This window comes from Mustela nigripes, chromosome 18, assembly GCF_022355385.1.
Source record: "Mustela nigripes isolate SB6536 chromosome 18, MUSNIG.SB6536, whole genome shotgun sequence".
In the NCBI taxonomy this organism is placed as follows: domain Eukaryota; kingdom Metazoa; phylum Chordata; class Mammalia; order Carnivora; family Mustelidae; genus Mustela; species Mustela nigripes.
The window spans coordinates 13,840,940-13,854,052 of NC_081574.1; the positions used below are offsets into that span (position 1 = coordinate 13,840,940).

At 47.4% G+C, this 13,113-nt stretch overlaps 1 long non-coding RNA gene across 1 annotated transcript; it reads left to right on the forward strand.

The window, feature by feature from the left end:
* The first annotated feature begins 504 nt into the window (after positions 1-504).
* On the forward strand, positions 505-12,534 carry LOC132006406 (uncharacterized). The gene is made up of 3 exons (XR_009401088.1): positions 505-1,338; positions 1,440-1,531; positions 11,629-12,534. It is a non-coding gene; the product is annotated as an uncharacterized LOC132006406 (long non-coding RNA).
* Positions 12,535-13,113: the final 579 nt, after the last annotated feature.

Sequence of the window (13,113 nt, forward strand, 5' to 3'; positions counted from 1 at the left end):
CAAGGGCAGTCTTGGTCGATGCACATTTGCTTACAACTTCTTACTACAAAATTGTAATTTCAGGTTAATAATCCCTCCTCCTCTCTCAAACAGTCAAGTGCTGACTGTTACAGCTGGAGCGCGCCGGCTGAGCAGAGCCCTTCTTCTCAAGCGTTGCCTCCCCCGCCGCATAGAACATTAAACCAGGGTTGCCCCTTCCCAGAGGGGTTTTGCCGGGTAAAGCTCATGCATGAATAATCCCGTGACCCGTGGGACGACCGACTCCGAGTTCCGCCGAGCAGAAAGAAACTTCCAAAGTGGTCAGACAGGCTGGGTGACTTCGGGACAATGAGCCTTTCTGCTCGAAAATCGGAACCCAGCTGCGACCAAGGCAGGTTTCCGCGCGCTGCAGGTGGGGGGCAGCCCGGGGCCGCGGGTGCAGTCGCCCCCCCCCGCCGCCCCCCGCCCCCCGCCCGCCCCCCCCCCCGCACGCGCCCCCGCCGCGCACGCGCACGCGCCCACGGCCCAGGTGTGGCCGTCAGGGGCCTCCGCGGCCGCGAGGCGCGCCTTCCCGCCGTCCGCGCCCGCCTTCATCCGAAAGACGGTGCCTCAACCCGCCGCCGGCGGCAGCAAGCTCCCCGCGCCGCTGCGCTCCCGAGCACAACGCAAAATGTCTTCGAAGGACTGTGCAAAGCCCACCTAGGAGGTGAAGCGGTATTGAGTCGACCTTTTCTTTTCAGGAGGCGACACGGTCCGCAAAGAGAAAGGAGCCCCCTGGCTTAGGCTGCTCCCCCCGCCCCCACCGGCTCGCCCACCCCTCACGCACCCCCTCCCCACCCACCGGCCTCAGAAGCCCCATGGAAGAAAAGTGGAGAAACTCCGCTTTCCAGAGCCCAGTGACGAGTACCTGCCGAGGAGGCCGGGGGCTGAGCACGGCGAGCGGGTTGCGGGGCCTCCTGGCCGACCCCGGTGGTGCTTCTGGGGTCCCCGCTCCCAGCAGGGGGAGCGTCTGCGAGGCCCGTGCCAAGCGCTGCCCCCAGGCCTCCTGCATCCTTCCTGTGCGTTGGGTTTCGCAGATCTGCAGATCTCCCTGTGACCCTGGGCGCCCACCCCGGGGCGGCCGTCCTCCCTGGTGAAACCACCTGTACCCGGGATACAGAGGTCCGGCCCTAAGGAAATAGTTAACAGCGTCCGCAGATGGTCACTCGATATCGTTGGGGAAGAAAGCAAGTTACGAAGCAGCACGTGTGATAGGATCTCGTTGGAGAGGACAAAGCAAACACTACGTACACATCCCTTGAGGTGTCACAATGACAGAAGTATACACCCAGACTGTATTTTCGGATTACTGCATTATAGGTGACTTTAATTTTCTATATTTTGTTCATCTATTTTAAGTGTTTTCAACAGTAACATTTTTCCCCCTAACGAGAGTAAATGATAAATGTTATTTTTCAAAGGAAATTATCACAGCCACCAGTGGGAAGACAGTCAGTGGATGGATCCTGGACATGACCTTGCTCCTTAGTGACCCATGACAGTCACCCTAGAGGTAAGGTTTGTGAAGGCTGCGTCATGTTCTAGGATGAGGATATGGTTAAGCGGTTTATATCCCCACCCAGAAATCTCACTTTCTCTCTGATAAGTTACACTCACAGGATTAGTAGGTGCATCTTTGGTAAGATGATTTGGGAGAAGATAAAATGTTCTACGTGTCTCAGTGTAACCCTGAAATTCCCTATGGCTGAAAGAATTGTCAGGTGTCCGAGACAAGGAACATTCTACTCAACTCTAAGTCACGGGTATGTCTGTCTGCTTGTGGACCGTGACTGCAGACACCCACTTCAGATGCGTACTACCCAGAGGCACAGGCCTGGCTGGAGGGGCTCTGAGGCGGCAGAACATGAAGGGAGGGAAACCAACAAGATAAGGACACAAAGATACGTTTTTGAGGGGGTCATTATTTTTCCTCTCGAAAGCCAGACCTGGAACATGCACACACACGTTCTAGTGGCCAGAGGAAGTAAGGAAATGGGTGCCTTCCTGGGTGCCCAGGAAATGCACACAGTAGACACAGCATCATCTCTACCACAGAAACCCTTCAGCTGCCTTTCTACATCCTCCATAGCCATCAGGGTCCTCCCATAGCCCTCCAGAATCCTTTAGCATTTCCTGTACATACTGTCCATCTTGTGACTCTTTAGAGGATGCATTCTGTCCCCTGACTAGATGGGAGCTCTTTACTGTTCACCTCTTTGCTCTCTAGTGCCTGGTGCAGGGCTCTAGGAGGGAGTTGGACACTGCCATAAATGGCCCGGAGGTGACCGAGATGCTCAGAGGTATGTCACCTGTGCTGTCCTAGCACATGACTAAGAAAAGTTATATGGATGGAATATCAAAATTAAAAACCGGTTGTTCGTTACTCAGTTACTGAACTGGGCAGAGGGGAGAGAGAATCCAAAACTGAGGTCAGCTGCCTTGTTCATTTAGTCAGGAGGGAGAAAGCTCTCCTAACCGGAGCACCCAGGAAGTCCACCTGGCTGCGTTCAGAAACTTACATCCTGGGAAGTGATGGGTCAACACCTAGTATTGGAATTGAACTAGGGTTTATTTACTTTTCAGACAGAATTTTTTAAATATATATTTCCTGCTAAGAATGGAATTAAAAGGCAGCCGATGCTGGCAGAAATTGCTGATTCCATGTCTGAAGACAAGAAATGCAAAGATGAGTTCAGAACATTTTTGTACCAGAAACCAGGGAATAACCAAATACTGCTAGCATCATGCCAGAATGACCTTGGAGCCAATCCGAAGAGGCTCCCAATGGATCCATAAATTCACAGTGACACTTAAAAGAAACAAACTTCGTGAGCCATGTTGGAAGATGTTAAAGAACTGTCTTATTTTGAGAACTGACAAAGAAAAAAAAAATTGTGTATTTTGCTGTCCTTAAATGAACATGGTTACTTAAGAGGAACCACATAGCTGATGAAATAATTTTCCTTTGTAGAAGTATCCCAGCTAATAATGACTGTTGGTAATGATTATCAATAGCTTCCGATATCACACAGAGAGACTCAAGCTGATACTGTATGCCTCCTGATGGAAATAACAATTCTATGAAATCAGGTTGCCCCAAACGTGAACCTGATTCTGATCGTGCTTCTAGATGGAACCACCAATTTTCAAAAAATACAGTGAAGTATTAAGTGCCACTACAAGGACCTAAGCAGCAAAATCCAGGCTATAGGTAATTTGGGGGGACAAAACTCCTCCAGCAGAAAAATTTTAAACAACAAAGCAAGTGTTAGGAGGAGAGGGAGCCTATACATTGAAAAATACTTGAGATATGTATTATTTAATTCCAGGGGATCTAGTTGGTTCTTTTTTAAAATCTCCTTGCAACCACTAGACTCTAACCTCCATAAGGACAGGGCGTTTTGTCCCTGCTTGATCCCTCTTCGCTAGAACTGGAATGATACATGTTCATGGACACATCCATGACTTTATCTCTCTCGCTGTAGCTCATGAGATAAGGAATAAATGGCTGATTTAATTAAGACTATTTGGGGGCAAATGAGAGCTAACAGGTTCTTATGTTCCTGACAATGTTTGATGATCTCAAAGTCTGCTAATTCTTCCCCTGAAAAATCTCTATTTAGGACAGGTACCAGTTGCCTTAGTTTGGGTTCCAAAGATGCAGACCCTTAGAACCCTGAGAAAAGTATTCAAGTGCAAGGAGTTTATTTTGGAAAGGATACCAAGAAACATCTATGGGTAGGTTGGGAACTGTGAAAAGAACAGAATGGCAGCCAATACAAGGTGTATTATAGAGCACATCTCTTTGTGGACACCTGGAGCTTAATGCCAGTGGGGAGTTCTGGGAGTCAGTGTAGGGTTATCCCACCCTAGGGGCAAGGGAGCTTTGGTCTTTGTACATCACCTCCATCAGTCACTGATTGAGGACCACTGGCGCTGGGGTGAGGAGTTTATTTGGTACGGAGGCATGGGGTGGGGGGGACCTTCATCAGGTAGTACCCTGATAATCTTACTGACTCTGATAATATATATCTAATAAGACAAATATTTAATACAGTGCTAGGCTCACTTAGATATTAGCCTAGGGTACTAGGTAGATCAGATTCTGGTGTCAGCCCAGCTTGGGTTCAGCAATAATCTCTAACATTTACCTGCTTTGTGACCCTGAAAAAAAATCACTCAGCGTCTCTGTGCTACAGTTCCCTCATATGTAAAAGGGTCTGAGGCACAAGATTGATTTAGAGAATGAGTAAGATCGTACCTGACACACAGTGCTCGAAAAGAAATTCACATCTTTTCCCTTCTCCTGGATTTAAGCCAAGACAATGAATTATGAACTTTCAGTTGTCAGCGAACGAGGAGGAATCTGCTTGGAGAGGTCGAGGAAAAGGGAAGACACCTTTCTGGTATTCCTGAGTTACAATGTGGAGGAACCCCCGCCGCCCTGCTTCCTGGTTTGGAGCTTGTGTCCACAAGAGTGCAGTACCACTGACAGAACTGGAGAAGCTGGAGAGAGACATTGTTTCAGTGTGAGGATGACGCGTGAAGCCATTCAGTCAAATATTTGGACCCTTCATCCCTGAGAGGTCGGAGATCTGCATGCTATCCTAGACTTTGACAACCTACTAGGTTGTCAACTTAAGCATATCTTGGCAAATGTGTATCACGTCAATATAGATCACTTGACTTGAGTGAGAAGACACCATCTAGAGTTTTCAATGGGGTTTGGGCCATTAGAAGCACAACTTGGTGAAGAGAAGGATTGCTGCGCAGGCAAAGACCTTTGCACTGTCTGAGAAGACGTTTCATTGTCATGTGTTGACAAAAACCACTGGTATCACAAATGCACGTGACCATATGTTCCAGTCAATCTCAAATTTATATGGAGCTGGAAATGAAAAAGGCACATTTGGAATCGTTTGGGTTCTGGTGTCTCCTCCTAAATGCTTCAAGACTTTGTTGGGAAGCTTCCAGGGGTCATACCTGATTGTGGCTTGTGGTTTAAGTTGTCTTTCAGATGGGCCAATTTTTTAATGAATGACTAGAATGGTAGAGGAAAATGAGAAATGGGCAGGGGTGGGGTGAGGGAGGAGTTCTCAAGTATACAAATAAGAATGAGACAGGAGACGGAGGGGGAGTAGGAGGTGGGGAAGGAGAAAGGACAAGAAATAAGAACGGACAAGAAAAAGAAATCTGAAGGACTGGGAGATAAACATTTCCAAAGAGTAAATCTGACGTTTACCCATCTATATGCAATAAGTATTTGCCAGTCCCAGCATGTCAAGGATGGTCCTAGGAGCTGGAGACACATCAGTGAATCAAACATCCCTTTCTGGCGCTAACATTCTCTGGTCCTGCTGGAGGCCCCATTTAGGAAGTTGTGGCAAGACTGAAGTCTGGTTTAGTTCAGACTTTGTAACTCTTTGGGTCCCTTGGTGTCATTCCTTAGGTCAGAGATCTAAATTGAGGTCTGTCTTTTAGAGTCTAAAACCCAAGACGAAACAGAGTATCTGCTTTAAGAATTCTCTCTGGCCAGATAGACAGGATTGGAAATTGGAAGAGAACCGACTCAGTGCAGATGTTGCCAAGCAGTAGATCAGAGTCACCAAGTCCTCGGAAACCTTATGGGTATGAGGGAAGCATCACGGTTGTAATTACAGTGGTGGATCCTCTGCCTCTTCCTTGGGCAGCCGTGGGGCAGGAGCAGATGTTTATCTTCCGCATGGCAGAATGTCTCCATACGGAATCCCCATGGGGTGCTTCCAGTTGGTGTACTGGTATCCTGCTACTAGGCATTCCTTTGCAAAGCAGAGAATGCCCCAGAAGTTTTGTAACAGTCGTCTAGAAATCACCAGATGAGTAGCTAGCAGAGAGCAGAGAGCTGACCTACTGCCTTCTTGTCCCAAACCATTTCCCAGGAGACAGCAAGATGTATGCTAAAATGCACTGATAGTTCCAAGACAATCAACAACCCCGAGCAAAAACCTGCATTTGTAGAGTATGGTAGGACTCGGGGAGAATCGAGGGGAGGGGTCGTGCAGTAAGCAGGAGCTCAGTCATGATGGGTGAAAGACGGGTTCTCACCTGGCTCTGCCGCCAAGTCATTGTGTGATCTCAGACAGGTCACTTCAGTTCTGCCCCGAATATGATCCCTTCTTAACACCCCACTGCTGTGGGTCTCTCCAGCCACTGGGATCATCACAATATCCGCCGCTTATCTTCGCACCTCAATGGTCTAGAATTGACACGGCAGCCAGAACAAGCCCGGAAAAGCTCTCAGACCTTGACACTCTTCTGCCCGATCTCCCCAGTGGTTCCTCTTTCATTCAGAGGAAAGGCCAAGTGCATGCAGTGACCTGGAAGTCTCTACAAGGCCAGACATCACCTCCTGTTGATCTCCTCTGCTGCTACTCGAGCCCCTGTCCCCATGCTCCCATGCTATCTTGACATTCCTTGAACTGTAGTGTGCTCCTGCCGCGGAATATTGGAATTAGCTCTTCTTTCCCCCCTTCCTCTCCCCTCTCCTCCCCTCCCCTCCCCTTCCCTTCTCTTCTTTGTGTCTGAAACACTGTCTCTCCAACTAGCCTCAATCCAACCTCCTCTTCTACCTCAACTCTGCTTAAATGTTGCTTTCTCAGGGAGTCCCCATCTGACCTCCTATTTAAAACGGCAGGAACTCTGAAAAAAAAATTAATTTAAAAAAGCAAAACTGTAATGTCCCCAGACCCTCAATCACAACCTGCTCTATTTCTTTTTCTAGAGCATTTACTTCTTGATTATGTTTATAGTTGATTATCTGCATTGTCTGTATTCCTGTAAGACCCATGAGGGCAGGCGTCTTGGTATATTTTTTCGCCCACGTACCTGAACTGGCCCGAAAGAGCCCCTGACACATAGATGTGTTCAATAAATACCTGTTAAATGAGCTCATGAACAACTCATGACAGTCTCCGTTCACAGGTAGGTAGGACTCGCGGCTGAGATGGCCGGAAACATCCAACAGGTTTCTTACTTTCTTGTCTTCCCCAGGGGAGGGATGGGAAACCTGAGTAGATCCATTGCCCTATCCAGGGAAGTAAAGAGCGGCTGTTTCTTGGACCTCCCCACCCTATTTCTCCCTGTCCCCGTGGGATTTGTGCTTGACCCAGAGATGAATGACCAGACCGCTGTCAATCACAGAGCATCTACACAGGAAGGGAGCCCCTCCCTCTTACACACAGTTCCCATTCATTTCTGCTCTGCCCCTTGGATGGAATGGAATGCACTGCAGGGTTGTGCAGAAGACAGGCTCACCTACTAATTGGTGGAATGGTTTTCTTAGCATTGGCTAAATCGAGTGCCCTTAAACATTAAACTGTGTTAAGGTCCAGGACCTCTGCCAAATCGTGTTACAAATAGAAAAAGGCAAGTCAAATCCTGACCATTTCCTAACTTAGGTTAAATTCCTCCTAGGTAGTACACTCTACAGAGCTGTGACCAGTGTTACCCCAGAATATTCATTCCGGGCAGAGTAGAATGCAAGATAATAAAATAATTTCTTCCAAGGAGGCACTTTTCCCCCCAGGGAAAACAGGCAGCAAAATGCAAAAATAGAAGAGAAATTAATTGTGATTATTTTACTGTTTATAGAAGTCACTAAGAGTTTAGCTGCCCTTTTCACACTAAAAATACTTTACCAAAAAATCAGAATAATATGGCACTGCCTCTGTACCCATCATCCAACTTCAGTGACTAGTTCAAAGCCAAGTATATTTCATTTACCACTCACCAAATACCAAATACACTATATTAAAATAAGGTCGTATTTCCTGATTCTGGGTGGACAAGAATTTATCTATTCAACCCAGTAGAGACCTCAACCATCCACATCCCTTGACAACTTGCTGGAGAGAATAAAATTCCTGTTTTTCTATAATCCCTTTGGACAAAATATTTTAAAACTCCCTTTGCTTAATTTTCAACATTTTAAATCAAATGTACAGATTCCAACTGTGCTTTCTTTGGGCTGACTTCAGCCATCAAATGTGTGTCGCGACAGCTCTGTGATGAGGTTGAAGTCTGTTGTGCTCTGTGGCACTTGGGTTGGCCTTGGAGAGTTTATCTTTTTTTCTTTCCTTCTATAGTTATTACCTGCCACTTCTTGCCGATGTTAGCATTTGTGTTTGGGTAAATGAATTCTCTGTCATTTCTAATTTCTGTGAGTTAGAAAGCCCCAACTCCAAGTTTGCTGTAACTGCCCAGTTTAGCCTTAAATAGTCTTTATAACAGGCCAAGGACGTTCCCTTGAATAAAGTGTATTACATGCAGATGTCACATACAGCACACACAGAGGTAAACCAGAAAGCTAGAGGTTTCCTCACTCAGAGATGGTGGAGAAAGCTTGGCCTCAGTGAGACAAGATGATAGCTCATTCAGACAGGAATATAAACAGTTCTGGGTGTTGACATTGATTTCCTCTTCCTTGTAATTAGAGGTCAGCTGATAACATTTTGGCCTCACAGCCAAGGGCTGAGACCCTGTCCCAGCCCTCCAGGGCACACCTCCTCTTTGCAATGTCCCTGTGTCTGGCTCTTCTTTTCTGTGTTGAGTCTCTCCTTCCTACCTTCCCCCCAAACCAGGCTTGCATCACTCATCATGGCTCAATGTACTTGTTCAAAGCAAAGTCTTGAAACATGCAAGTTTTATTAATTGATTTCTTTAGAAGACCTTGGTTCCCTCCAATATACGGTACAAAATGTGGGCTGCCTGCTTTGCAGGTTAATAAAAACGGTTGCACAGTGCTCTGTCTGTCTGTCCGTCCATTTGTCCCTTTCTGTCAACCCCAGACATTGTTTTCTGATGCCTGTAATTTCCACACCATCATGAGGTCCTCTTCTGCTTTCCTGGCTCCCACTGAGGCATTTGCTATGTACTAGGATTGCCCACGAGTGGGGTGTGACTGTATTTACTCAGTCTGATACTGCGTAGAAGCTCAAGTGATAAAGGAATGTGCGGTTCCTGTATCACGGAGCCCTGGATTCCCCAGTCCATTAACCTCCGGCCCCTTTTCTGCCGGGATTTAACAAAGAAGTCAAAAGCTTAACTCCAGGGTAGGAGAAAACTGTGTAAATGGAGATTTTTCTAGGCTTTACAGTGAAAGCTCAAATACTGACCCCGTGGTGTCCTGCAGTCATTTCTTCAGAGGCGAGGGTCTGTGGACTCTTCAATGAGCATATTTTTAGATGGTTTGCCATTAAATCCGGTTTTGCAAGTATAGGGCTGGCTCTGCATAAACCATGGCCAACTTTGACTTTGCTTCCTCTGCAGCTCCCGTCCGAGTCCTCCACCTGTCTGATAGTCCCATCGCTGCTACAGGTCCCCCACTGGAGCTCCCTCCCTTAGCAGCACCCTATGCTCCAGAACATTCCATTTCTAAAAGTATAGTCCTGTCCTGGGGTTTGTCTCCTCCAGGTTCACCAGATACTGACGAACGCAACACAGGATCCTGGAATTTCAAGCTAAAAGAAATCCAGGGGTGAATTAGATGGATTAACTTTAGTAAAGAGCTAGACAGAGGATACATGTGTGTGTGTGTATGTATGTAAGGTATATGTGGACACGTGTGTTCATGGGTACACATAGAGATACAGAGGAAGTGTAGTGTTGTACTGGGGTGCTGAGGGGGAGTCTTCCCAGTTAACCCACATCAAAAGACCTGCCCAGTAAAGGAGCTACAGCTAAAATGCTCTTCTTGATTTGGGTCATTGAGCCCCAGAAGACTTATGGCCGATGGGAGACCCTGGTGAGCCCTTATCTTCCTGGGGAATATCTGCTCTGAGCGTTCACTCTATTTGCGAGGACACACGGCTCTTTAAAATCTTGGAGTTCAGTAATTTGTTTTTAAATTGCAATTTTTATTTTGAGAGAACAGCCCACATACGGGCCGCCGCAGGAAATGCGTTGGGTATTCTCAGCCGAGGGCGCGATGTCATCGTGCTGTGCTCCCTCGCTCACGCCGGAGGCCTGTCCAGTGCGCGGTGCCCGATGCACAGCTGGATGAGGTGACACGGACGGACGCCCCCCGAGAGGTCCCTCGAGGGAGATCTGTTCAGAAGTTGCTGGGCCTGGGGACGAGCCAGTGAAGCCCGTGGCTCATCTGGTGGCTCTGGCTTTTGTTTCTCACACGTTTCTCATTTGTCGGGTAGTTTTATGTCATTTTTACACATGCTGTGTGCACGTCGTCTTGTCATGTTTCGCTGCTGTTAATTCGCGAGCACGATGAGGTCTAACTGGGAAATGCAAGTCTTCTCTCCACTGAGCTGGTCTGGGGGTATTGGGGGTGGTGCAGGCCGAGGGCCCGGCGGCGGCGGCGGCGGCGGCGGGGAGCCGGGAGCGGGAGAGCCTGCCTTTCTTGAGACTTTGGGCCCCTCGGTCCACAGATCACTCTCGCTCAGCCCCAAAGGCACCTCCCGTCCTTTAGACGAACTCACCCACCGTGGCTTCTATTATCATTCTTTCATCTCCTTCTAGAATCCTGACAGGCAAGAATGACGCCTCAGGGCCGCTGCGCCGCAAAGGGTGACAGCCTGCTCTTGGGGGAACTGTAAATATTTGGGATTTGAAGGGGATTGGGAACTTCAAAAAAAAAAAAATCTAAAGAAACGAAAGTTTTGGAACAAGTTAACCAAACCCTGGATTCCTTGATATGCTTTTGATAAGCCTTGCATTAAAGCTGACCTTTCTGCAAGAGTTTCTAGAGAACGAGGGTTAGTGGGTGGCTTTTTTTTTTCTAATTTTAATGTGATAAAAATTCACTCCGCCAGCTGAGCATGTGCTGTGGGGTGAGAGCGGGTTCCTTTCTCTGTGGGAGAGAGAAGTGTTTGAGTGAAGCCCTCTGGGGGAGTTCTGGATGCTGGCTACAGCTTTGATGAAGGCTTAAGCTGAAAGATACATCAAGTTGGAAATACATATTTTACAAGGGGAGGGCGTGGGACGGTGTCCTGGATTCCATCAGGCGTGCACAGAGCATCCTGTCACGCAAGGCAGAGGGGGGCATTGAGCTTGCTGCTCGATCCCTGAGGAGACGAGGTCCTCTCACTCACCCTCAGGAGCAGTCATGTCACTTCTCCAGACACCTGTCCAAACGAAGCAAATACAGTTCTCTAATTCTGAGGAAGACAGAGTAACGTTGCCCAAGGAAGGAGCAGAATAAAGTAATCATCTGGCTAAGTTGTTTGGTGAAGTTTTAATGCTTCCTCCTCCGCAGTCCTAATAGGAAAATCTTGGAGCAGTGGTTTACCACGCACAGCCCGGAGTTCTCGAGGCCATGAACGCAAGGGACTCTCAGGGTCAAAGGCAGGGCCGGGAGTCTCCAGTCACTACCTCCTTGCAGGTGGCTATCGTAGGCGGCGGTAGGAATCGGGGCTGGGGCGGGTTGGGAGCGGGGTCTGGGACGTGCGAGGGGTGCAGCGTGGGCAGCTGTGAAGTCGGGTCCTTCAGACTTGCACGGGAGGACTGTTTTCAAATCCTGTTCCTCCGCCTGTCCCAAGCCCGCTCGCTATCCTTGGCAGGGCTAGCCCGCCCTTCAACTTGGGGGTTAACCCTCTTGTGTTATTTATCCTTCCTCTCAAGTCTCACAGAGGGACAATCTGCATCTCCAGGCGAGAGCTAAAAAGAAAGGACAGAAGACGTCTTCAAAGGCCCAGAGGTGTGGAAAGCAGACACCCAGCTCTGACACCCCCCCCGCCTCGCTCCCCTTGTATTTGTGTGATGACCAGCTCAGGCCCTTTTGACCACCAGCTAGAGCACCAGAATCTTCTCCATCCTGCTGTACTCCGGATCCCTGGCAACTTCTTCAGTAACTGCCCCAATCCTGTTACCTTGAGCCTAGTTCTTTCTGACCCCAGGTCTCCAAATCCAGAATGGTAAATCCCGCGAGTCCAAAGGAGATGGGAGAATTGACAGAGTGGCTCCAGGATCAGTGTGGATCAGAGTCTGGTAGTAAAGAACAGCTTTTCACCTTATCCTGGGCAAAATGGTTCTAGTCCATATTGCCTTATGATTAACGTTGCCAGACTAAGCAATAAAAATACAGGTGCATTGGTGATCTGCTCCAACATGGATGGACGTTGAAATCAGGCTAAGGGAAAGAAGCTAGTCACAGAAGACCACATGTTGGGTGAGCCCATGTAGGTCAGATGTCCAGAATGGGCAAATCTATAAAGACAGAAAGTAAATCCATGGTTGCCCAGGGCTGCAGAATAAGGGGGCCCTGGGGTTGGGGAGGGACTGATAATGGTTACAGGGTTTCTTTTTAGGGTGATACCATGTTTTAAAATCAGATTGTGATAATGGCTGCACAACCCTGTGAATATAGTAAAACCCATTGCCTTATATACTTAAAGTGGTGGAATTTTATGATACACAAGTATCTTAATAAAGCTTAATAAAGTTCTTCGTAATATAGGACAGCAAGTTAAATTTGAATTGCAGATAAACTATGAAAATAAATTTAGGGTAAGTATATGCTCTGCAGCATTTGGGACATATTTCTACTGAAAACATTTTCATTATTTATTTGAAATTCACATTTAACTGGATGTCCTGTATCTTATTTGGCAACCCTACTTGGGATTCGATTAAATGTCTCAGAAAGCACCACTTACCAGCAAGAGTAAGAAGAAATAGTTCATGAGATGTCATTTAAATGAGATTTATGGGGACCCCTACATCTTTTGGGCACCACAGTTCTCAACAATAAACCAAGACAAATAACTTCTTAATTTAATGATAATTATTTTTAAAAAATAGAATTGTAGCTGTCTTGTTTGCTCTCTCTCTCAAATAAATAAATAAAATCTTAAAAAAGAAGAATGTACTAGGGTGCCTGGGTGGTTCAGTGGGTTAAAGCCTCTGCCTTCGGCTCAGGTCATGATTCCAGGGTTCTGGGATCGAGTCCCGCATCAGGCTCTCTGCTTAGCCGGAAGCCTGCTTCCTCCTCTCACTCTCTGCCTGCCTTTCTGCCTACTTGTGATCTGTCTGTCAAATAAATAAATAAAATCATTAAAAAAGAAAAGAACGTACTAATATTTACATTTCATGAATCTTACCATTGAA